The sequence below is a fragment of the Chenopodium album genome, chromosome 14 (assembly GCF_948465745.1).
Source record: "Chenopodium album chromosome 14, dcCheAlbu1.1, whole genome shotgun sequence".
In the NCBI taxonomy this organism is placed as follows: Eukaryota; Viridiplantae; Streptophyta; class Magnoliopsida; order Caryophyllales; family Amaranthaceae; genus Chenopodium; species Chenopodium album.
Window position 1 is genome coordinate 50,323,712 of NC_137847.1, and position 26,992 is coordinate 50,350,703.

Genomic DNA, 26,992 nt, shown 5'->3' on the forward strand with positions numbered 1-26,992 from the left:
CATCACCTTCCTCTTTCGTCCCCACCGACATCATCATCTTCCTCTTTCGTCTACACCGGAGACAACCACCATTATCGACGGCGAACATAGGCGGCTTCGCCGCCAAAATCAAACGAAAAACCCAATAAGAAAGGGTAAAATTTATGGCATGGTCAACCCCAAAGGGTGAGGGTGACCGTCCTCCATTGAAGCTGTCATCGAGCTTGAATTCCTCCTTTTATACTCAATTTCCTCCATTGAAGCTTATTCCTACTGTTAGCCATTCTTTTAATGTTTTAATTGATCGACACCTCGGATTGGCCTCCCGCTTTCGTTGATTTATCACCGGAGGTGGAACTAGGAAATTCGGGAACTAGATTCTGGGTAGTATTGAGCACTGACGACAGAGGTAAATTGCAAAAGGGGGTAAGTTGAACAAGGGGGTAACTTCGGCTAACAATGGGGATAACGTTAGGTTCACTCCGTCAACAGGTAATTCCAAATTTACCCTCATGAGAAACGCTTCTTGTTTCTCAAGAAGAGAAACTTGGAATTACCCATTATTATTAGAGATTCATTCTTTTGACTCATCATGAAAGTCTTATTAGCTCAAGCAATAATCTTTGAAAAAGCCTCAAATCTACTATATTAATAATACTGGTCTTACTAGTTCATGCACTAAAGATAATATACAAGTGGTTCAATTCTCATTATTATTTTGCAAGGTACCTCTCAAATAATATGGAAGCATTACACTCTTGTCAACACGAATTGAAGACATCGAAAGCCTATTGGATCCTTGTCACATCCTCAATATATATCAATAATGTTAGGTCTATTATGAAATAATAGAGTTAACGGCTTTCTCATAACCATTCCTTGTCAAATTTCAAACCATTACTAATCAATGAAGGACATATAAGTGAGATCGTAATTTTAGATTTGCAATATCCTACAAAATACGGGAGTTATAATTTATTTTAAAAAAAAATTATTTTTACTTCATTTTTTTTCTTCGTAGAATCTAGAAAAAAAAAAAAAAATACTCCCAAACATACTTGTAAGTGTAAAATGGCGACGTGGTTATTTTTTTAAAGAACAATAGCAACGTGGTTTAAGAGTAGAGGAGATAGCCATCTTTAGTTGTCAATCATGTAAATCTTAGTCTTCCTATAATAGTCGTACATGCCAGTAAATGATGCGGTATTTTAATAAGACAAAAGGCTTATCCCTGCACTAATAATTTTCTATTGTGTGTGCTCATGCTATGTGCCTGTGCATGAACTACTAATCTTTGCCGTTTACTCATAAGTCATAACTGGTGTCGACAGCTCAACTTTAATTGTATTAAAGTGTCAAACCTTCTTATTTCTAAAATAATTGCCATCATTTAATTTAATGGAAAATTGGTACTATAGATTACGGTGATAACTGATAAGTGATACGGAATATATGTTACTCGCATCATATTACATGTTTGAGAAATTTTTATATTTTAAAAAATGTATATAAGTGATATATGTTACTCATATCATTTAATTTATATTTGGACGCTTCAAAAATATCTATTCATATTGAATATGTTCTATTTTTTACTTAATTTTTTTTTGAATTAATTGGTTGTGGATTGATGATATGACTCCAAGTAAGAAAATCTCTATCTCGAATTATGCAATTATGATTTATGATTTCCCAAAAAAAAAAAAAAAGATAATCTAATTATGAATTATTTTGTGCTTTAACGTATTCCAAATATTATTATTTTTTCTTATTTTATATGATTGATTCCATATAGGACTAACATTATGAAACAAAGGGAGTACTACTTAAAGAGTTTGTATAACAATGTACAAGCACAATTATTAAATCCTAATATGGAGAATAGTTAGACATAAATAAGATTTAATAAAGCTTAATTAGGAGTATTGTCTTTTTTTTTTTTTTTTTTTTTTTTTTTTCCTGAAAAAGCTCATAGAGCAGGATTAGTAAAAATTAAGCAAGGTCAAGCCCCGCCAAAGGTAATAAGCTTTGCGGGAAAGACGAGACAAAAGTTTGTTCAACATCATTAGCAGGCCTAATCCTAGCTGCCATGTGTAACACAACCTGTCACTTTCCCATTCCATTTAAAAGAGTACTTCACTGATGACAAACACCCCATAATCCGTTGAGTCCACCCATGAGCAAAACCCAATCTCTCCAGGACCTTCTCTAGAAATGACTATTCAACACAGTCATAGGCCTTGCTTATATCAAGTTTCAATGCCATAGTTCCTCTCTTTCCCTCCCCCCTTCTCTTCATAGCGTGGAAGATCTCAAAAGCCACAATTGCATTATCAGTAGTGAGACGCCCAGGAACAAAAGCACTCTGATGAAAAGGAAATAAGCTCGGGGAGAATAACTTTGAGTCGATTAGCCATCATCTTCGAAATAATTTTATAGACCACGTACAGGCTAATAGGACGGAACTCGGTCATCTTAGTCGGCTCTTGGCACTTCGGGATCAAAACAATACAAGTCATGTTAATGGTACTCAGATCACCACCTTCCCTCCACCAATGCTGGATAAATCGAACCACATCCGGCCCTACAATGTGCCAACATTTCTGAAAAAATAGTGCATGCATCCCATCAATACCGGGGGCCTTATTAGGATGCATCCGAGAAAGAGCACGGAAGATTTCTTCCGCCGTGGGACTCACTGTTAAGGCATCATTCATTTCTGACGTCACCAAAGAGTTTAAACCTGCAAGGGCCTCCTCAAAATTGGAAGGCAATGAGGAAGAAAAAATATTAGAAAAATAATTTTCGATAATATGCGTCATCTGCCCTTCATCTTCACACATTACCCCATTCTCATCTTCTAATTTCTGAATGTGATTCCGTCTCTGCCTATAATTTGCTTTGTGGTGAAAGTAAGATGAGTTCTTATCACCATCTTTTAATTCATTCACTCTTGCCCTTGCATGCCAATAAGACTCATCAAGTCTATGCAACTCTTCCAACTCCATAACAATGCTCGCACATTTCTCCATCATCGCTGCATCTGGGTCATGGCTTTGCCAGCTCTGAAGCTCCTGCTCTTTCGCCACAATCTTCTTTTTGATATCTCCAAAAGTTTCACCAGCCCACTTGTGTAAGCGACTAGCGCAAGCCTCAATCTTGACATCAATATTCTGTCCAGCATTGCCAAACCACACCTCTTCCACAATATTTTGAAAATCTTCGTGAGTGAGCCATAATGCTTCAAAGTGTCGCCTCCTTCGACCCTTCTTTCGCTTCACATCATAGTCAGTTTTAAGAACAATAGCAGCGTGGTCAGAGTGCATAATAGGATAATGACACACTTTTCTCTTTGCAAAACGTTCACACCAGCCATCACATGCTATAAATCTGTCCAAACGTTCTCGTACCACCCTATAAGGATCATTCCCTCTTTACCATGTGAATATGTTACCAGTGTATCCCAAATCACCAAACTGACAAAGCTCCTATCTCTAAATAGCTCCATTTTTCTCTCACTCCTTTGCACCCCTCTACTCTTCTCATTCTCATACAAAATTTCATTAAAGTCACCAAAAACAACCATAGGAACATGAATCTCACTTCTCAGCGACTTAACAAGATCGAAAGTAAGATGCTTATTCCCATTCTCCGGCCACCCATATACTCCCACAGCAGCCCACTTAGGATTATTATCAGCATCCCTAACTTTAATAGCAATGTGATGATTCGAATAAGACCAAAGGTGAGCTTTCACATCTTTCCACCATAGTCCGATACCCCCCGAATTACCATTACTACTCAAGCACACACCTTCCTTAAAGCCACATTTATTTCTAATAATCTCTAATCTCCTAGCATCAATCATCGTCTCCATAACAAACACTACATTTGGGCGCTCTCTCCAACACCACGATTGGAGTTTATGAACTTTCCGAGGGTTGCCCAGACCCCGGTAATTCCAGCTTAGGATTTTCATTGTTGTTCGCAGGGTTGGTCCATGCCAACCTCCGCTACTTTACAAGACTCATGTAGTATGCTGCCATCCCCACTACCTTTTTTCTTCTTACATCCCTCCAACCCATACCCATACCTCTGTCCACTGTCCACCAGATCACCCACTTCCTTCCTTTTTGCTCCCAGCACACACCCAACATCATCCATTTCCATCTGCGTCCTAGCTGCCCCATAAAGCAACTTTACCTTTTTCAGCATTATCTTGGGCACCTCGGTTGCAGCAGGAGCAACATTTGATTGAGAATCATCCTATCCCACCTCACCCCCCCTTATCATGTAAAGAGACATCAGAATTATCAAACCCCTCCTTATCACATAACTTGGGAGACAAGTTGTTACCTGACACATCACCCCCCTCCTTCCCAACAGTCAGAACCTCTCCCGATTGTACAGCCACATCAGACAGCACCTCCTTCACCTCTTTCGAAACGAAACGAGACTTCTTTGCTACAAAGAGTTGCTTCGCACACTTCCTTTCCCCTACATTCTTTTCAGCTTCAACAGACTTACTCACTTTCCAGGGAGATTCCACCCTCATAGCATCACTAAATTTTCGGGAATTCGGCAGCTCGGAGTTGTTATCATCACAATCCTTCTCCGCATGTCCCAGTTTCCCACACACATAACAAAATAAGGGCAGCTTTTCATATTTAATTTCCACATATTCCTTAATACCCCCACGCATCTTTAGCCCAATCCTACTCTTTAAGGGCTTTCGAACATCAATGTTAACTCGAATCCGTAATGATTTATTAATCCCACCATCACCATATTGATCCAAAGCCAAGAAAGATCCCAATTTATCGCAAATAGTTTTAGCATTAGCGATATTATTCCTCCCCATGAATGGCAAATCATAAACCCTAACCCAAAACGGAACGTTGTATAAAGGAATTTCAGAGGGTTTACAGTTACCTTCAATATCGTTCAAAATTAAAGCATGTCTGTCGAAGTGTCACGGTTGTTCTTCCATCACTTTCCATTTATCCTTCCAATGGTGGAATTGAAAGAAAAACAGATTTTTCTCGATGCAATTGACCTCCAGGCCATGTTTAGGGTTCCAAAGACGTTTCATCTGAGCAACTAGAGCATTAGAGTTCACATGTCGTTCAGTCCAAATTCTTCCCACCACACCTAAGGAAACCTTCGCTTCCTCCTCCTCCTCCCCCTCCACTACCCATTCTACTTCATCTTCATAGTCACTGAGAGTAGGTTCATTAAGATTGATAGTCAAACACTCATTATTAATTGCCATGTTAAAATCCTCGAAAAATCGAGACCAAACCTTCAAAGAAGGAAAAAACTAGGAACCCTAGAAAACGCCCTCCCAAGAGTCGCACTCTAAAGGGAAAATTTTCAATTGCCTTTGGTTAATTAGGAGTATTGTCTCTTCCAACATTTATTTTCCTTTTTTCCCAAACACCTCATACACCAAATAAATTAAAGGTTGACAAATAATATACATTTTCCTGTTGCCCAATTAAGAGATTGAAAGTTCAATTTTTATCTAGTGCATTTGTTTCGGGTAGATTGATAACTAATAATGCTATTGTGGCTTTTGAGATTTTTCATGCCATGAAGAGAAGGAAGGAGGGTAGGGCGGGAACGATGGCCTTAAAGCTTGATATGAGTAAGGCATACGATCGGGTGGAGTGGAGCTTTCTGGAAAGGGTAATGAGCAGATTGGGATTTTGTAGGGAATGGATTGACAAAATTTTAATGTGTTTGTCTTCCGTGTCATATGCTTTTAAATCGAATGGGCAGGTTGATGGGAAGGTGGTTCCTTCTCTTGGGTTACGCCAAGGGGACCCAATATCTCCATATTTGTTTCTCTTGTGTGCCGAAGCTTTCTCTGCTTTGTTGGCTAAGGCGGCTAATGATAAAACTATTACTGAGGCTCAGATATGCCGGGGTGCTTCTAGAGCATCTCACTTATTTTTTTGCGGATGATAGTATCTTATTTGCTAGAGCGACTCTACAGGAATGCTCGAAAATTGCCGAAATCATTGGCATATATGAAAGAGCATCGGGGCAAAAATTTAATTTTGATAAATCTGAAGTGTCTTTTAGTAAATGTGTGGATGTGATAAGAAGGATGGATATTCTAGCGGTTCTTGGTGTTAAATAAGTAGAGAAGCATGAAAAATATTTAGGGCTCCTTACTATCATCGGAAGATAAAAAAAGGTGGTGTTTGCTTGTCTTAAGGAAAGAATTTGGAAGAAAATGCAAGGATGGAAGGAAAATTGCTCTCTCAAGCCGGTGAAGAGTTGTTGACCAAAGCGGTGGCCCAAAAAATTCCTACATATATGATGGGTTTGTTTCGCATTCCGGACACCCTTATTGATGAAATTCATGCCATGATTGCTCGTTTTTGGTGGGGATCTTCGGGTATGGAATGCAAAACGCATTGGTTGAGTTGGGAAAAACTGTGTCTACCGAAGTCTCTAGGTGGTATGGGGTTTAGAGACTTGAAAATATTCAACCAAGCTCTGCTTGCGAAACAAGGATGGAGGCTTATGAACAATCCGGAATCCCTTATATTTAAGGTTCTTAAAGCTAAATACTTTAAGAACGGTGACTTCTTATTTTCTTTTAGAGGTCATGATCCGAGCTTAGTCTGGCGAAGTATCTGGGGTGCAAAATCGATATTGCTTGATGGGTTAAAGTGGAGGGTGGGTGATGGCAAAAACATTAATGTATGGGAAGAATACTGGCTGCCAAGTGAAAATGGAATTAAAATTCCTACGTTTAATGTGGAGAGCTCTACGGATCTTTGTGTTGCGGATTTAATTGACAATGAAAAACACTGCTGGGATATTGAAGCTTTACATCAACATTTGACTGCCAATGATGCTGCTCTAGTCCAGGAAATTCCGTTGAGTCTCAATTAGGTGTCGAACTCTATGTATTGGTGGCCTGCAACGGATGGAATTTATTCCACCAAGTCAGGTTATTGGTTGGCAAGAATAGGTCATGTGCGTGGCTGGACTGCACGTTTTGGTGGTGATAGGGCTGAAATTTGGAACTCGATTTGGAATATTGAAGCCCCCCCCCCCCCAATACTTAGTCAATTTTTATGGAGGGCATGTACGGAGTCACTGGCAACACTTGGAAGATTGCAGCAGAGACATATCATGGACAATGGTTTATGTGGGTTGTGTCACAGTGCGCAAGAGAGTATTATTCATGCGATTTTTCTCTATTCGAATGTGAGCCAAGTGTGGGAGTTTTCTCTTTCAGCTGACCTGCTTCGAGATGCACCAGTTGAGAATTTTATTAATCGATTTGCGTGGGTGAAGGGGAAAGTTAGTAAAAGCGAGCTGTTGGTGTTTGCGGCTTTAGCTTGGGCAACGTGATCATACTGTAACTTGGTGGTTTTTGAGAACCCCTGGCAGAACAGAGACATTGGGGTGTTGGGGTTTCTTAGGTTAGTGAAGGACTACAAAAGCTATAGAAATGTTGTGAACCTTCGTCCCCCTGCTGCTGTGACCAGGAACGTTTGGAAGCCACCTGCTGAGGGGCTGGTCAGAGTTAATTCTGGCGATGCTGTCATCTTTGAAGTTACTGCTAGCATTGGTGCAGTGTTAAGAGACAAACAGGGGGTTATTGTGGCAACTATGGTGAAGCGACTTGCGGGGAAACCGTCTGTTAAAGTGCTTGAGGCTATTGCAGCAAGAATGGGAGTGCAAGTTGCGAGGGAACTCGGGTATGGAAGGGTGGAGTTGAAATCTGATGCTCTCTCTGTGACTAATCTGATCAATTTGTCAAAGGAAGGCATGACTCTGTTGGATCTTGTTATAGATGATATTCGTTCTATTAGTAGGGAGTTTGATTGTTTTACTTGTTTTCATGTCAAAAGAGTGGGAAACTGTATTGCTCACCTTATGGCGAGGCAATACCCACCTGATGAGTTTGAGCATTTGTATGTTGAGAACTTTCCGCAAGGGGTGGTCTCCCTTACTGAACTTGATATTGGTTGATTATTAATACTAATCCTTGCTCTTAGAGCTTTTCAAAAAAAAAAAAAAAAGTTCAATTCTTATCTAAGTTTTATGTCTTTCCTAGCTAGAACTCAAAACAATTGAATGAAGAATATAATATACTAAATTACTAATATGCCAAAATGAGATCTCCATTTAAAGCACTTGTAATTACGAGCGCGAATGGTGGCTTAAAGGGCATATATAATTCTTAAGGATTTAAATCTTACCTACTTTTAAACTCAATGCCCCTATAAAGGCTATAATTCATCACGCAAAAAGCAGAAAATATAATTATAAACAAAAATACTGGGCTTGTTTGGTAAATGGCTTTTGCTTGGCTTTTTAGTTGGCTTTTGGCTTTTCATTTTGGTCAAACAACTAATAAAAGTGTTTGGTAAATGGCATTTTTGTTGGCTAAAAAGCCGGCTTTTCCGCCAAAAATAAAAAGCTAGTCATACTAGCTTTTTGGTATTGGCTTTTGGCTTTTTACTAATCTATCCTTAATTAATAATTAATAATCATTAATTACTAATAATTAATAATTAGTAATTAATAATTAACTATTAGTAATTAATAATTAATAATTAATTATTAGTTATATATTATTAATAATTAGTAATTAATAATTAATAACTTTTTATAAATTATTAGTTATTTATTATTAATAATTAGTAATTAATAATTTATAATTAATTATTAATAAATAGTAATTAATTATTAATAACTACTAATTAGTAAATAGTTTTCTTCAAAAAAAAATTAGTAAATAGTAATTTATTATTAATAATTAGTTATTTGTAATCAATTATTAATAATTAGTAATTACTCCCTTCGTCCCTAAATTACATCCCTACTTCTAGCATTTATTCCTCACAAAATAGAGAGAAGTAAGAATGTAATTTAGGGACAGAGGGAGAAGTAATCAATTATTAATTATTAGTACTTTGAAATTAGTAAACAAATATTAATAATTAGTAATTATTAATTTATTATTAATAATTAGTAATTTTTAATCAGTTATTAATTAATTAAATTTATTGATAATGATACTTAACTATTTATAACTAATAGTAATTAATAAATAATTATTAATTATGAATAACTCAAAGTTAATAATTAAAAACTATTAATTATTAATTAGTAAAAAAATAATATACTATTAATATAAATAAATAGTAATTTAAATAAGAATTATAATGTATTAATAATTAACAACAACAACAACAACAACAATAATTATTATTATTATTATTATTATTATTATTATTATTATTATTATTATTATTATTATTATTATTATTATGTACAATGTATATTACAAAGATAATTAAATAACCAATGTCCTTAAAAGTCAATTTTATATAAAACAACCAACAACCAACTTTACCAAACATATTTATTAACAGGCAACAGTCAAACAGCCAACATAAAAAGCCAACACAAACAGCTAGTCAGACCAGCCAAGAGAAACAGCCAGCAGCCAACAGCCAATGCCAAACAAGGCCACTCTCTTTTTCTATGTTTTAAGTAACGAACATATCAAATATGGAGCTAGATTCAAATTTTGTATTACTAATCAATAACTTAATACTAAAACAGACACCGGGAGTCACACATGTCACATCCTGGTGCTGTTTTTTCCCTTCAAAAGTCCCCTTCCTTTTTAACCCCCCCCCCTTTTTTAATATTTGATTCTATAATAATATCATTCCAAATCTTTATATTATCTTTATGACAAACATATATTCTTTTTTATTTGTTTAATACCCCGCATTTTTAAAACGTATTTTCTAATTAGTATTATCTTAAAAAGGGTATTTTAGTAATTTATTTTACTATTTGAATTTTGAAGCCAAAATGATATTTGAATTTTGGCGCCAAAAGTATTTTAAAACTCAATTATTATTTTTGGAGTTTGGATAAGATTTATTATCCATTTATTTTATTTTAAAAACCGGATAATTATTATCTAATTATCATATTTTCTTGCCATTCATTCTTCTTAATTATTTCCCAAGTAATTCCAATGTCCTTATTATTTTTCATGACATACATACATTCCATATTCAATTATACACAATCACCTTAATATCCAAACTTTCCTTAATTCTTTTACTCACTTCTCCAAGTAATCTCTTAAACCCTACTTGCCATAATTCTTCCCACATTCTCTTGCTATAATTCTTGCATGAGCTAGCCTATATATACCACTTCATACCTCTCATATTCTTCACACCAAAAACCCAATTCTCTTCTTCTCTCTTATTCTTCTTTTCCCTAAACTTTTTCATACTTTTCTTCTCCTCTTTTCATACAAATATTATCCCGTATACCTTTGAAGCCAGTTTTCGGGCACTTCTGGTCAGTTTTTGGGGTATTGATCACAGAAGATTGTTCCTCTAAAAAAATCCTTGAGGTTAGGCTCAAGAATCACCCAATTCGAAGTTATATTGAAGGAGTTATGACCTCTGCAAGTTATGCCTATTCTTTCCAACGAAAATTCAATTCTCTTTAATCCTATTTCTTTATCTTCTTCATGGTTAGTTTTCTAAAATACAAATACCTATTTTAAAGCTATAATTTTATATTAAAGTATTATTTTAAAAGAGTTTTATAGTCCATGCATATTAGATTTGAGTTTATGTTGTGATAACCTTATGGTTATGTTATTTGCAAGGTGTATTTGTGATTGAATTTTGAAAGTGCGAAGTGTTGATTGATATTCGAAATCAAGGTTCTTGAGGTTCTTTTTGTGTGGTTTTTCTAGCAAGGATCAAGGTACGTTTAGGTGGCTAGATACCATTGAAAGTGATTAGTTTGAATAACATGTTTTACATGATTTGATTGGTGATTGAATTAAATTGATTTGAATTATGATTTTGAAAAAAATTATGTTTGAAGGTATTGATTTTAATAAAAGTATTTTGAATGATTGATTTTTAAATCATGTTTTGAATGGTTTGAATTACTTATCGTGTTTAAATAAAGGAATTGATTTTAAAAGGTTTGTTGAATTAAATAAAAGGTTTTTCAAAGAAGAGTTATTGATTTTGAAAAGTTATTAATATGAGATTTTATTCTCAAGTATCTATTTAAAAGGTTTTGATTTTCAAAGTATGTGGAATTCTTAAAAAGGAGTTTGAATTATGTTGGAATTTACTGGATATTAAAAGGATTTTATTGAACCATTAAATTATTATTATTAATGCTTTATAAGCATGTCGGTAATCCCACTATGCGGATTTGGTTTATTGATAAGGCCTTGGACTTTGTATGTCCGGGTCTTTCCTCAAGAATAACCTTGTAATATAAGGAGACTAGCTTGGGGGGTATGCACACTTGGGTGAGGAATTGGATTAAAATAAATTGGTTCTTAATAAAGAAATTGTTTTATTAACTATTATTTTGAATATTGAATCATTGGAATCGGTTTTGGAATAACGAATTTGGAATTTATTTGATTAATTATTGGAATTGATTTTTAAAGCATGTTTGCAAATAAATTGAGTTTACATTATCTTGCACTTATCGTACTTAGCATAATTTGCTAATCCGTATTTCTTATTTGTTTTGGTTTGCCCTGTTTACCGTAATGGTAAGCAGTGTTGACTAATTTCAGGTGGAGTCAATAATTGAGCATATGGAGTCCCGGGAATGGTTTCACCTAGTCTAAGATTGTTGGTCTCATCTTTATTTTGAGTACTCATAACAATGTTATTATTTTTATAAGTATTAATAAAAGAAAGTTGAGTTTCCGCTGCAAGTTTTATTATTGAGTTAAGTATTTTGAGTAGCCTTGCGTAATCACGCGGCGGTAATACGCCCAAGTCTATCTCTACGGTATAATTATACATATTATACTGGTATTTTCGTAGAGGGAGATTTGAGGGTGTTACAATTTGGGGTTCATAATTATTCTATATACATTTACCTAAATAATTATTTCAACTCCTTTTTAATTATATTTTAAACGAAGTATTATTAGATTTTGCCAAAAAAGTAATAATAAATTGATTCATATAATAGATGTTATAGAAATTACTTTAAAACATCACTTAATTTTTATTATATATATATATATATATATATATATATATATATATATATATATATATATATATATACACCTCAGCTAGCTAATATTTTATTTCAATTTCAATTTAATATAACTATATATTTAAGTTAATTACAATTTTGTTTTTACTACTACTATACGCACATATTATCACAAATTAAGGATTTATAGAGTATGGTATAGGTGTATAGCTATAAAATAAAAGTCGTGTTTGACAAATGAGTTTTTAGATATAAAAGGGGATATAGTATTTGTAATTTTGTGTATGTTTGCACTTTTGCTAATAGTTTTAGTGAAGATTTTAGTTAGTTAGTTAGTTTTTTTTTATTATTATTATTATTTTAATAGTTTGTTGTTTGATTGATTTTTGATGTTTATTAAAAATGCATTTATTAATAAGTATAAACTAATATGACCACTAGGTCTGATCAAACCAATTCCTGCTTGAAAATTTCTCAGGTTTGGGCAGCCTAAAAAATCCATTTTTAGATATTTTTTTTTGCTTTGACTATTAATATATATTATGACATTATAATTTCTATATATTTGATTTGTATGTTTTATCAAATTTTATTTGTTGACCGTGCATGGCACGGGTCTTAAGTCAGTACAATAAAAAATTGACATACTTTATGATTATTTCTTATCAAAATTTTAAGATGTTCATTATTGCATGTGATAATGTAAATGAAGTTATATCTCATGTTTACAATCTTTCAGCCCACCCAAAAACTTACCAAGTAAACTTTAAAATTTAAACTTTGTGCACGTAGGACAACTATAAATAATTCATTGTTGCTTCTATAAATTACGGAGGATTATATAATTATTACACTAATAATTACGTGTGTTGATGAACACCTTTTCAAAGCATTTATAAAAATAAGATTCTCATCAGTCATCAAGCTTGATAGGTAAATTAAAACCTAAAACGGTATAGTGAGGCTCAATATATAAATCCCCAAAGAGTAAGTTATGTAACTTTTATTATACAATCATTTATAGTTTGTACCTTACAATGGACAATAGGTTATCATATATATATTTGCTCGCTTGTGCAAAATGAGTAAGTTCATTTTCATTTTTTTTGCTACTTACGGAGAATTTCACTTTTTATTGCATAGAGCAATTTTGATTTGTTCACTTCTCTTTGTTTTCTTTTCAAAATTAATTACTTAATACGAAGCATATTATCTCACAACTAATTAATTTAAATATGAGATGGTCTCATTATATATAATCCGTAGTTTTCTCATGTTGATAATGTCTTTGACTTAATCTAATTAATGCTAACTTTTGCCTTCCTTGCAAGAGTTGTAGCCTTTAGGTTCAATGAAAATATGATTACACTTGTAGAATTGTTAGATGCCAAGGCCACATGATTGTTAGTAATTTGCTTTAATTGTTTCTGTCCTTTGTTCACCCCAATGTAATCCACATCAATCAATAAAGCCCATAACAAATCATGTCCACTAGTAATTGTACTTAGATAAGGTCATGATAAGATATGAAATTCTTCTTTGATCAACAAAACAATTATGCCCGTTTAAACAATAAGCTAAGAGAGAACCACTAAGCGAAAACAATAATAAGGACAAAAATATATGCAAGTATGTACAGAGAATGATATGATTCATTTAACTTTTCGGGTTAGCAAATCTCGTAAGAGATATCTGATCCATACGTAAAAAATTTTAAATGCAACAAACTAATGGCATACACCCATATACGATGATTTTTTTTTTCTTACTATCTTTGACCTTTTAACAGTTGCGACCACAAAATATGTCTAGCCAGAATAACGTAGCCTAACCTAATATAACGAAAACTGTCAACGAGAACCTCATGCTAGCTAATTGCTAGGTTGTTCATAAGAGAACATGGAAAAACATATTCAAAGCATATTCTAAGATCAACCCTAACCCTACTAAGTGTTGATAAAACATTAACCAATGATTCAATGAATTAATCTTATGTAAAGAAGTAAATTAAACAACCTAAGTACAAGTACTAAGTATAATTAATACATAAAACTTCATGCATCAAAACCCAAATAAAATCATATAATCTGTTACCAGCTGTTCCTTATCTCTTCATGCAATGCTAGCTTGCTACTTACTAGTTCCTCTCTGACTTTGCGTTGTTTTTTGGATTAACATGTAGTAGTAATTAAATGATTGGATCCAAATTCTAATTAATTAATTTAAAAACAATGGTTTTTAGGAATTAGTGTCTATAATTAAAACCTCTACTCGTGCGGGTAAGAGAAGCACGTGATAAATCACATGAGTGCACACGTTTGTGTCAGAAGACCAGCTAGATTTAGCCACCATCTTAGTGGGCTTAATTTGCTCTTAACCATGTTATAATACGCGAGGGACGGCGGACTATTACACATAATTATTTACGATAATACATAATACTATATATATGTTATGTTTGTATGTGCATAAATATAATTAATTAAGGTGTATGATTAATATTTGCTAACAATCTTGGTCATCTATGTATTGAATTTATCAAAATAATCATATAGTTTTAACTTTTAGGTGTACGGGAATTTAAGATTTTTAATGCAAATACATTATCCCATGTTCATAGAACTAACACTTTAATCAATATATGAATAAAACAATAAGATGGGTGTATCTATTTATTGTCTTGTGCAAATTGATAGTATATGATGAGTTGATTACATTTCATTTTGGGTTGTAATCGATATTAGTGAAGTTTGCAATGATATGATCATCATCAAGTGGACTTGTTTAGGGCTAATAATAATCAAGCTTATTATGGTGATGCTTAGCAAATGTACGTTTTGAATCATTTAATTTGTTGTAAGGTGTTTGTGCTCAAAGTTCATCTTCATTATGTAATGTGTTGTCCGTTATAGCTCATTCTTGTAAAATTAATCTACACTCGAACCATTGCATGAATCCTACGAATACAATTTTACATCAAATACTGGTATGGATTTATAGTTGAAATTATTTACAACTTTAGTATCTTATTATTTACAACAAAGAGGTATTAGAAATATATGTTTTTTTTAAAAAAAAAATCTTTAATTACAAATAATAAGAAACGGATGTAGTATTTTTTTAACTTAATATTTAATTTAAATTGAATTGTACTCGTATTAAACTAATTCGAACTTTTACTCCTACTAGTTGTTGGTGCGCGCGCGATGCGCGCGCACCCCCAATCCTATGCCATGACTATCGTTCGAGATGCTATGATGTTGTTGATTACGTGGTTATTGCTCTTAATATTCAACTCGAGATACTAAAGTGCATCGAAGGCCAGGTAGCGATCATTTGGCATATCACCTAATACATAAATATGATGCGTTGCTGTAGTAAGGCTATACCGTTGCTTATATGTGACATGTAATTGACATGTACAATGTACAAATGCAATTGCAGGTCTTGAATGTCATGATACAATAGGGGCTATGTATATTGAACTATCACATAAAAAAAACATTGTAATCTATTTTAAAATAACAGTGGATATTTTTGTTCACGATTGTTTTAAAAGGAATAATAATGTTGCTGTAGGTCACATTCGGAAAAATAAAACCATGTAAATCAAAGAGACATAACAATTGATATATGTGTGTTTAATGTGGCTGTATTATTACTTATTTAATGCTAATGAATTCTGAAAACGATAAGTTTCATTTTGAAAGTTTTTATATTTACCTTTTTTTTTGTTTTGCCTGTGTTTTTCTTTCCTGTGATCGTTGTTCATCCTTTTTTTTTAAACGAGGAGTCTTTTGAGTTGCCTAGGGTTATGTATATGTAGCGGTGTCACTATTTAAGATATATAATATCAGAGTTTTATCGTGGTGTGGCAAGGGTTTTGTTTGCTGTATATTTGGCCGATCATTGACGACAGGGGCATGGATGAAACTGCAATGATATTCGCTGTTCGTTTAGAAAGAACTGACCTAGAAAAACTGGTAAGACAATGTATTAGGTTCATGAGCAGATGCCTTCATTTTGAATTTATATGTGGTGTATTGTGGAGAATAATTACTGTGTTGTTGTTTACGTGTGTAATTGTTTATATATTACAGCGTGTTCCGGTTGGCTTTGAAGAGGTATTGGAAGATGGATTTTTAAACGTTGAATTGTTACTGGATGGCGGTGAGGAATCGTGGTGTGTGACTCTAGTGCATGAGGAAGCTGATGTTGGCTGGAAGAAGTACCTTGATGTGGGGTGGTCAGACTTTGTGGATGAGAATGCTCTAAATATTGGAGATGTACTAATGTTTAAATGGGAAGGTGATAACACCTTTACAGTTCAGATTATCTATTGCACTGGAGTGCCATGGGGTTTAGGAACAGGACAAAGTTATGACAGTGGTGGGATTGGGAAGAAGCGTGGGCGTAAGGCAGTCCTTGAAGGAGGTTCTGCTAAAATGATTCAGGCAAATACTTGGCTTGATCAACTTTCAAGGGTCTGCGGTGAAGCCTGCTTCAAGTTCTCTTTCACTAAGGAGTATTTCCGGCAAAGCATAATTGTATGTTTGCTATATGGTTATCTTGTATATGTTATGTAGCTTACTTCATTTCTTGTATATATGATAATGTGTTGTTTTCTATTTTAATGGTGGATTGCTGTTTGTGGTGGTTTAACTTGCTGTTCTGATTGCCAGAATGTTCCGCTGTCATTTGCAAAGGCACACTTCATGGGCTTTCCTTCAACAACCAAGGTTAAATTACAGCATTTTGATACACAGTTTGATGTCGAGCTTAAAGTTGTGAGGAAGGAAAACAAGATTATCCAGTGTTCTCTGAAGAATGGAGTTAGGAAGTTCATCGAGCATTATAATGTTCACAAGAATACTGCTGCGCTTTTCAAATATAGGGAAGGTCATCCTATAGTATTTGATGTCAATTTAGCTCAGGTTTAATCGTCTAGCTATGAGCTGTCTTAGATCATGTGTAGCTGCCTATACTATTAATAAGGTTTTGAATGAACTTTAGATTACTATTAAGTCTTGCTGTGTAATGGATTTGTTATAATATCTATTGTTTGTGACTGTCATTCACCCTCTTATTTCTTTTGGTCTGTCTCTTTTTTTTTTTCCCCTCTTGTTTATTTTGGTCTTTCTCAATTCTTTACTTGTTTTTTTTGTTTTTTTGTTTTTTGTTGCTATTTTTGTTTTTTTTTTTTTTTTTTGGGGTTGTTGTTTGGGAGGGTTTGCCTCTTGATTGTAGTCATGTAGGGTGCACCTTTCGATGTTATGATTCTGAACTTGGACTGTAGGGATAGGTGCATGACATTTTTGTCCTGATCCTAAATCTATTAGTAGAAATTATGCATTGAATCTTAGATTCTATGTCACATGCAATGCAGTTTGGGAGTTTAACAAAATCAGTGCTTTCTAACAACAGCATTGAGTGGGTTTGTTTTCAATTAAAAAGAATCGTACTTTGTAGTCACAATTCAAGAGAGACAGTTTCAAGATACATGTTGTGCACTGTATACAGATGGAATATGATATAGTTTAAATAAGAATCTGGAAGGTTGTATATGGGTACATTGCATAACAATCAATGCTTAGAACTCTATAAAAGACCAGATCTTCTGTAATCTCGATGTTCATAATTTCTGAATGGTAAAATACTTTTATACTTCTCAAGGTATATTGTGTAAAGGACAGTGCAACTTATCTATGGAAAGTGGGAATGACAAGGCATCTTCATCATTTGTAGCTCCTAGAAATGTCCCTTTTTCTGGTCACGCTGACTGGATACAAATAGCCTTGCTACGCCGTCGATTAAATAATCTACAGACTCGGAAGAATGAGATGGCGGTGGAAATGGCTGAGTTACAGAAGTCTATGTTGCAAGTAGATGAGGATATCTTGCAGACAGGAAGAAGGATGGAGGAACTGCAGGATGCTGTTGATGTTGCTAGGAGAGGTGGACAGCATCTCCATGAAGAGGCTGCAGAAACGAAGTCAGAACATAGTGTGGCATCAGTTAACGATAAGAAGCAACGGTTTTAGTATATGAACTACTAATGAAGCAGGTCATTATGAAATGCCTCATTATATAAAGCCCTGATATTGGTGCAAATGCTAATAATTTAGGCTGTCTCAATTTGATGTGTATTTCTTCCTAAGCTTTAAAGTAATTTGGATTTTGAATCTTAGCAGGCTGAAGCTGTATTTAGACTTCTGCACGTAATTGCTTCTGTGGCAATGTTAAGTATTGTAGTATGTGTTTTACAACTGGTCAAAAATTGAACTTTTGTGGTGGTTGTTAAATTTTATATAGAATATTTTAGCATTTAACATCTACGTAGATGCTTTATTTGCCTGAAGCACATCTACGTATTTACAAATATTTTCTGGGTTAATGGACATCTATACATGGCTAAAATAGCACATTAAATCAAGATGCAGGTCAAAACTTGAATTTGCCGATCATGTTATATAAGCAAAACTATTAACAGTAGGATACTTAGTATAATATGCTGTGTATAAGTAAATAAAAAGGTAGTAAGTGAATTTTTAATAAACAGAACAAGAGGAGTGCATATAAGTAAAAAAAAAGGTAGTAAGTGAATTTTTAATAAACAGAACAAGAGGAGTACTAAAATTTACCAATACTATTATATATAAGTATCCTGATTTAAGGATACAGGTACATAAAACAGTTCTGCATTATAAGGCAGAACATATTAATACTGCTTTGTACAATGCATTCTTGTCAGTGCATTCTTAGTTTCCCATTCCCAAAATGCTAACAACTTATATTCATAGATATCTAGCAGCATCACTATATACATATCTGGTGTTTATTGGGAACAACTGAATAACACTTGTTCCTATTAAACTCCCAAAAGATTTATGCCTGTCTATAAACAGGCAGGACATGGTTACATTTACAGCATAATATAGTCTTATTTATTCTTCATTGATAGTAGCAGCAACAGTCTATGATGATATACTATCTGGGCCGAGCAGAACTATGGCTTGTCAAGCTGATTGGCAGGGGAAGCCAAATCATCTGTAGTCTCCTTCAGATTGACTTCTTGGAATAGCAATGTCCTCACCTTCTTCCTAGGTTGAATGTCAGCATCAGCATTGCTTGTCTGTGTAGCAGGGACAGCAGATTCCTTGCTCTTTGGTGGGCTGCGTTTGCGTGAAAGCTTAGTCCAATTTGGAAGTGCTTCTTTTGGAGGGGTGTTTATCTGTGAAAGCCGAAGTGGCTCCGAATCTGAATCAGACAGAAGGTACATATCGACATCAAATTCCTGAGAAGCTAGTTTCATTTCTTGCAGTTGAGTAAATTCAGCCAATTTAGCATGCTTCGTATCTGCTGGGTTTTGGGATGCAGGAGTAACTGATTTCAAATCAATCATCAGAGGTTTTTTTCCGTGTGCAGTCTCTTCTAGCATCAGTTCTTTGTGCAATCTTGCTTCTTGCTCAGTTATAGCAGAATCATCATGGTCTGTGTCCATTGCAGCAACTGTTGATTCAGGAGCTGGCTGTGGTGCTTCATCTATTATTTCAACACCTTTAAGAGTCCACATGAGCACATTGTTCATCGACAGTTCGTTTGTAGGTCCAACCTTTATAAAGAATGGTCGAGTGCAGAGGATATGTTGTATAGCTGCAAAAGCTTCTAGGTTCTCCTGAAACACGTATGCAGCGTATATTTAATCATAACAAAAAAGCTAACCAAAAAGAAGAACATAAAATCTTCATAGCTAACATTAACTGATTAGCAGTTCATATAAAAGTTTTATTTCAGTGAAACTGCATTTTAATAGTTTGAGGCGTACAAATAACATCATACTATGCATATTTATCTTATCTATAATATAAACTACTTGCATATATGCAAGAACATGCATAAGGTCCATCAATGAATGAATATAAATGAGGAGCAAAATCTATGGCACGGTTAAAGTTATAGCAAATAATTTTAACAGAGAAATATAAATGTAACCGGAGGTTGCTTACAGTGTTCTTGATACTGCAGATCTCAGATGCTGATTTCCTGAAGAGCCTTTCTGTGTCGTCATTGAAAGTGGTAAATGACATGGCTCCAGTACTGTCCACTGCTTCAAACTTGAAGGTCACTCTGTTGAACATGAATACAATTCAATTACAATCATTTTAAAGCATATACTCTTGACACTGATAGGGGATATATATATATATATATTACTTATGAGCTGAAACAGTGTCTCCTTTTTTACAGAGTGAGCACCGATAACGAGTTCCTACAGGAAGACTGGTGCGTTTGGAACATTCAAGACAGCCAGCATAGGCATGAACCCTGTTCATTTCAGCATTTGGAATGGTGACTTCTATCCATGCAACTTCTTCCTGCATAGTATTTGATGGCTGCATTTACAGAAGAATTTACACATTAGGTATAGATTAATGGTTTTATAATATTAACTGTTGAATATCACTTCACAAATTCTCAATGATGGTACAACCTTTTTGTTCCTCAGTTCTGCAATTGTGTACATTCTTTTCTCTTCATTAGGGAATCTGACAGTAAGCACCCTAGCCTGTCTGTCAAGCAAAACCTGTGGATACACTCTTGCCCTGCAATAAATGTAGTTTGATAATCAGTCATAATGCATATAATAAAATTCAAGTAAACATTAGGAAACATAATTCCTATACCATTCGCGGAGTACATTTGCCCTATCTCCATGAGGCTCATGAATTATTCGAGTTGACATAGTAGTGCTTAGAATGAACCCTGCTATAGCTCACTTGTTAGATCATATCAGTGTGATAAAAATCTGTTACTGTATAACAAAGGTAAGATTAATGATATGTTTCACCTCTTGGAGTGTTCTGAGCCTTAAGAGCAGTGAGGCCTACAACATTAAATCTATCAGCCCAGTTGTTTAATGCATTACAGTCCTTGATAGCAAGATCATTCCATGCTGAAATGGTGATTGACTGGTCATGACTGTCATGAACATTTGCAGATATATAGAACAGTTGTAGTTAGTACTTGAGAGATCTAAATGTTAGCATTTTGAACAATTTAACCTATGAATATTCGAGCAGTTATGAACTACCTTGTGTCAGTGACAACAATTTCACGAACTGGACTTTCACGTCCTCTTGTGGTAGTAATCATGCGTGGTTGCTCCTCAACAAAAAGCACCACGACTACAACATCTGCATAAAACACAATTGATAGTAACATTATTCTGCAAGCAAAAAAATTTCCAAGGTACATAAGAATATTTAATGACCATTTTAGAATGAATACCAAATCTGTCCTCTGGTTCAGCTGTCCTTGGGATAGTTGATAAGGGCTGGTAATTAGGAACAATAGGACCAAACTCAGAGTTCAAACGTTGCACGACTGTCTGAGATCCAATAGTCATCTGGTATGGAAGCTCTTCGTTGTAGAACTTGTACTGATCATCGATAACACCTATAGTAGCTTTGGATATTTCATACTTTCCGGTTGGCTGCAGGATATCTTCATAGGCCTGAATTTGTTCTCCAAAAAGAGAACACCTCATTTTATTCTTCTGTGTAATACATTAAGTATAAGCAGCTTATTCCAGAATAGCAGAAAAATATATGAATAGAATCTTAAATTAATAATAACAAGCACATTATATATATCCATAGTAGAAAATGTATCAATATCTAATCACTACTTTTCATATATTAGATAGCTATATTTAAATTCTATAACTATAAATTAGACAGTCATAGCTTTGGAGATAATTGACAGATTAGATAGTTATATTTAAACTTTTTAGTTACTCTACTTAACAGGTCATCAAATACCAATACTATTACACAAAGTGAAGGACTTTACAGGTAATCATGCACATGAATATTGAAAGGAATGAGATTCATGGTAATTATATACTGACCTTTTCATCTTCCATGATCAAAGTTTGGAAGATCAGTCCTGGTTTCTTTGGGGATTCTCGAGGGCGGCCTTTTTCAGCAACCGTTACTTTGACCTTGTAGTCTCTGCTTTGTGTATTGAGTTCATCCAAATAAACCGATTCAAGCTTCATGGTGTAGATCAATTACTGTCTAAAAGTAACATGAAAGATTAGCAAAGAAGTTCAGTTATTGCTCACAGGTAAGCTCTAAGAAAGGGAGCATATAAATTGCATATCTATAAGCATTATAACATTACTGTGGTTGTATTTCCAGATTCTAAACTCAAATGGTCTCATAAACAGGATCTATAGATGATATAAGGATCAGGAAATGTTAAAAAAACCAGAGAAATAGGTTGTATAGATGTACGGGTAGATTCACATGTGTAAGCCATTTTTCAGTTCATGCTTATGTTAGATTATGAACATGTTTGCATTCAAATGTTACCTTAAATGTGTATTTGAACCTTTAAGCTGCAAACAATCTCATTCTTGTCTCAACATCTGTGCACTAATTTTACATGTAATCAGACTTAATGGCCTTCCGTTCTTAAGATGCTGATGCATTGTATATTTGTCGTTACATGAATTTATGTTTTGCATACAAAACTATCTAAAATAGCTATTAATCTATGCACATTATGCCTAATCATAAATGCATGGAAACAATCTAAACAGGATTGAAATGGGAATATCTGTGTCAAAAGAATTTATCAGAAAAAATTATTATAATCTAACAAATATTCCAGGAAAATGCTTTTTCATAGTGAAGAATCAAATCTACTTTTAGTATGCAGTGACATAAGATTAAAGCAATAGACAATTTAATACATGATATCACCATACAGAAAAAGCTTTGAAATAAATGGTAGTGTATAATCTATATATAGTAACATGACATGACAGTGAATATTCTAATTATTTTCATATGCAATTTAGTTAGGTATAATAAATGCAAAAATAGCTATATACATTATCAGATCATGCAGCATAAGAATTTAATTGAAAATGCTATGGAAAATAGGAGCACCTTCAATGTAAATTAGAGCTATCAGATTGGAAATGGCAATGTTGTAGCAAAATTAGGCTTGCTATTTATAGACAGTCAAAGTAAGTAATGAGTAGCAATTAAGCAAACAATTGCTTAGTTCTGTACTTATACATGATTCGCACAGTAAACATCCCATACTGAGGTGTGGCTTCAACAGTAATATAGTACACTCTAGTTTTGCTCTATTTCATTCTACTGATTTCAACTCTGGTTTTCTTTTCCCCTTGTTCTTTGTTCTGTTATACTTAAGAAGAAGGACAACGAAAAAATAATACTCCCTCCGTCCCCAAATGATAGTCCCTTATGGGCAAAAATCACGGGAATTAAGAAACTTAAATAAAAGTAGTACAATTACATTGGAAAGATAAATTTACATTGGGTATGTAAAATAGTAAAGATAGAAAGTAATAAAAGTACATTGGAAAACAAAATTTATATAGGAAAGATAAATTTGCACAAATATTGTTGTAATTAGAGAGAATTTTGATAAAAAATTGATATTAATGGTACTTGAAAAAAGCAAATGGGACTATCATTTTGGGACTAAAAATAAGCCATAAGGGACTATCATTTGGGGACGGAGGGAGTAGAAAAACAAAAGGGTTAGGTATTTCTCTTGTTTTTTCTCCTTTTTATTTGATAAATATTGTGTGTAATTTCAGATTTTGATATCATATATTTCTGGTCAAATTCAAAACAGTGCTAAGTAAGGGGTGAGAAGATTTGGTAAGATACATATCTAATGGCAAATTTGGAAAACAATATTTAAAAGTTTTATATTGTTTTTATACATAATTTCTGTGGATTTATATGAACTGCAATTATATTTTTAAAATCTTTAAATTGGTTCTCTTTTTGTATTAACTTGTGGTTGCTACTTAGCAAGTACAGACATTGATGTACTATAAAGTAAATAAATAAGCAATAGTATCTTGACCATAAGTTCTCCTTACTTCTATGGTAAGTAATTTTGTAAATTTTGATAAGAAAACATATTGAATTCCAAAACAATATTTTGTGTGAGTTTCATATATGCATTGTGAATTGATGTCAGGCATCAATTGCAATCTAATAAAAATTAACTTATTAGGCTAGAGATATTTAGTTTTTAATTATGGTCCATTTTGTGATCGTATGCATTTTATAAGCCATGGGCTTCTATAATAGCGCACTACTCATTAACCTAATTGACTAAGCGTATATGTGCATTTAAAAATTTAGTTTTGTTTGTAACAATTGAAAACCTATTTTTTTAAAGCATTATATCTAATATGATAAAGTGTTTAACCATTATAACAATTGGTTAGTCTACTTATGTAGGGAACTTATGCTGTAGTTTTAATCTGTTTGTATCCAAAATGATGGAAGGAAGTAGTACTGTATTATATAAGGTGTTGTAAGGCTCACAAACAGCTGCATAAATAATGCAGAGGCCTCATAGCGAGTATCCTTGTTACATGTAAATTAGGTTTGTTGAGCTGGACATAACTCCTTGAGTTGTTTAATATGAGTGATGAATAAGCTCATATTGCAGCTGGAACTATTTTATAATGCAAACGCTAAGCTATATTCGTAGTCATTGAGTGTCTATGTCATGCATAAATCTAAATTATAATCAATGGTGTGCTGTTTGATGCAACCAAAATTGTCTTTAAAAAGTCCAAGTACCCTGGGGCGATACACCAGAAGATGGATTAGCATAGACATTTCCGTATAATCAATGTACTCACATGATCATAATGACTAATTTAACTAAGCACCTGACTGCACTGCAGCACTGTATAATTACATATGCAGGCATGTCATCAAGCAGGTAGTTCTTGCTTACTGAGTGGCAATAATCCGTTTGAAACGTGTCCAGTATTCATCAATGCAAATTTCACCTAGAATTACTGTCAGTAAGATTCCCCCTGTAGACACTGAAGTCATAGATTTCTTATAGATTCTGACTGTCAAAGCATGGTGTCACATTGTATCCAACTGGATTGTTAAGGTACTCAATCATAGTAGTTATTATCATGTAATACTTTAAACTATATTATGAAATTCATATAATTGCATACATTATTATAAAATAAATAAATATTCCAAGTTTATTGTTCCATGGAACAGGAAAGGGCAGAAATATATTACCAGAAAGTAATATATATGACCCTCTATGGAGTTTAAATTATAAGGTATCATCAATATACAGTTCTACATAAGTAAGTGCATGCATTATAAAACATTAAACTTCACAAAAATGGAAAAGATGAGTTTCATGATCTGTATTGAATGAAACGTATAAAAACCACCGCTTCAATTTCCAAGTAAGTCCTAACTTCAACTAATTACTTGTTTGTAAACGTACAATTGTGAAATGCTATGGATATGAACAAGGTTTTATAATGTCTTGTTCAAAGTATGTGGATTTCAGTCATTGTGAACATTTGACTGCTAATCAAGCAGTAAATAGTTCATGAATAAAATGCCTTGAATGTGGTCAATAAGTATTAATGCAGTGCTAAATTGTAGTTACTGACATAAATAACTACTCTGAAAGCACCTATTAGTGGCTCCTTTAAAAGAAGTCTGCCTTGTGGCTTCCCAACAGCCTGCTTATGAGAAGATATCAAATTCAAAGCTGTAAAAAGATTGCTTGACAAGCTACTGGCAGTTGTCGTTATTTCTTGAAGCCTGACCATACAGTAAGGTGATTTGTTTTCAGTTCATGTTATCATTACTTGGTAGACTTATATAAAGATAAAGTGAACTGCAATTTATTAATAATAGACTTTGTTTGAAATGTTTAGATTGTACTTGTGTTGAATTTTTCAATGGAAAATGTAACCTGTTGTACATATATACATGCATCACATTGATGCTACATTTACTTTATCTCTAATAACGCATTAATTAATTGCATGACTACAGGGGCAATGAGTTTCTACAGGAATATGCCAAGTTGTTTGATTTTTTTCAAAGATGAGTTTGTGCAAGAGCTGGTAGGCAGAACTCATGCACATAATGTTCTTTTATCTTAGAATAACCTATATCAGTAATTAGTATCTGTGGCTGCCTCAGTATTCCTATTGTGCTGCATAACCTTGTTGCTATTCGGAACAATGTGTTGCAGGAATTACCAGAGGATTGGAATAGTATGCTTGCCGGTGTGCATAGTCCAGTGGAAGTCATACGTGGGAGTAACAGGCGAGCATGGAGCGTTCAGTTGTTGAAGGTGACAGAGCAAAACAGACAGTACATGTGTTTTGATTTCGGCTGGGAAATATTTGTGAATGACAATCACATCCATGAAGGTGAAACTCTCATGCTTTATTATGGTGGGAATAGAAAGTTTTATGTACGGATTTATACGGCTTCAATGGTGGAGAGGCTTGGTTCTCGTGAACCTAGACAAAGCAATGTACAAAATAATGAAATCCCCAACTTAGATGCTCATTTTCAAGAGTATTTGGGGATTGGCAATAGGCCATGGTTCCCGTTTAGGATCACACCAGCATTCCTCCAAAGAGATTATATGGTTTGTGGATCCTGTTCTTTGCTTAACTTATGCCAATTATTCATGTAAAACTTAGGTAACACTGTTATTGATTAAGAATTCAAATATGTGCAGGATATTCCCCCTACATTTGGTAACCAGGTGTTTTCTCAGGTTGAGACACATAGAGCAATTCAGGTTCGACACGGTGACAGAACATGGGATGCTGCTGTTGAGATATGCTATAAGGACAATGGCAACATCTATAGTAGAATAAAAGGAGTGATGCAGGTGTTTTCAAATAGAAATATAGTATTTGGAACAATTGGAGGTGTCTTCCTGCAGAATAATGATCCTATTGTGCTAGAAATAGTCTGGCACTAAATTGTAGTTAAGCTATGCTTCAGATTTCAGTTAAATTGAATCTCTTGAATGTAATAGTCTGAATGAGAGTAATATTAATGATGACAACTACTTTGCATGTATGATTGCTTTTGGC

The 26,992-nt window shown here is 33.9% G+C and overlaps 1 pseudogene; it reads left to right on the plus strand.

The window, feature by feature from the left end:
- Nucleotides 1-6,228: 6,228 nt before the first annotated feature.
- LOC145578264 (putative mitochondrial protein AtMg00310 pseudogene) lies at nucleotides 6,229-6,888 on the plus strand (annotated as a pseudogene).
- Nucleotides 6,889-26,992: the final 20,104 nt, after the last annotated feature.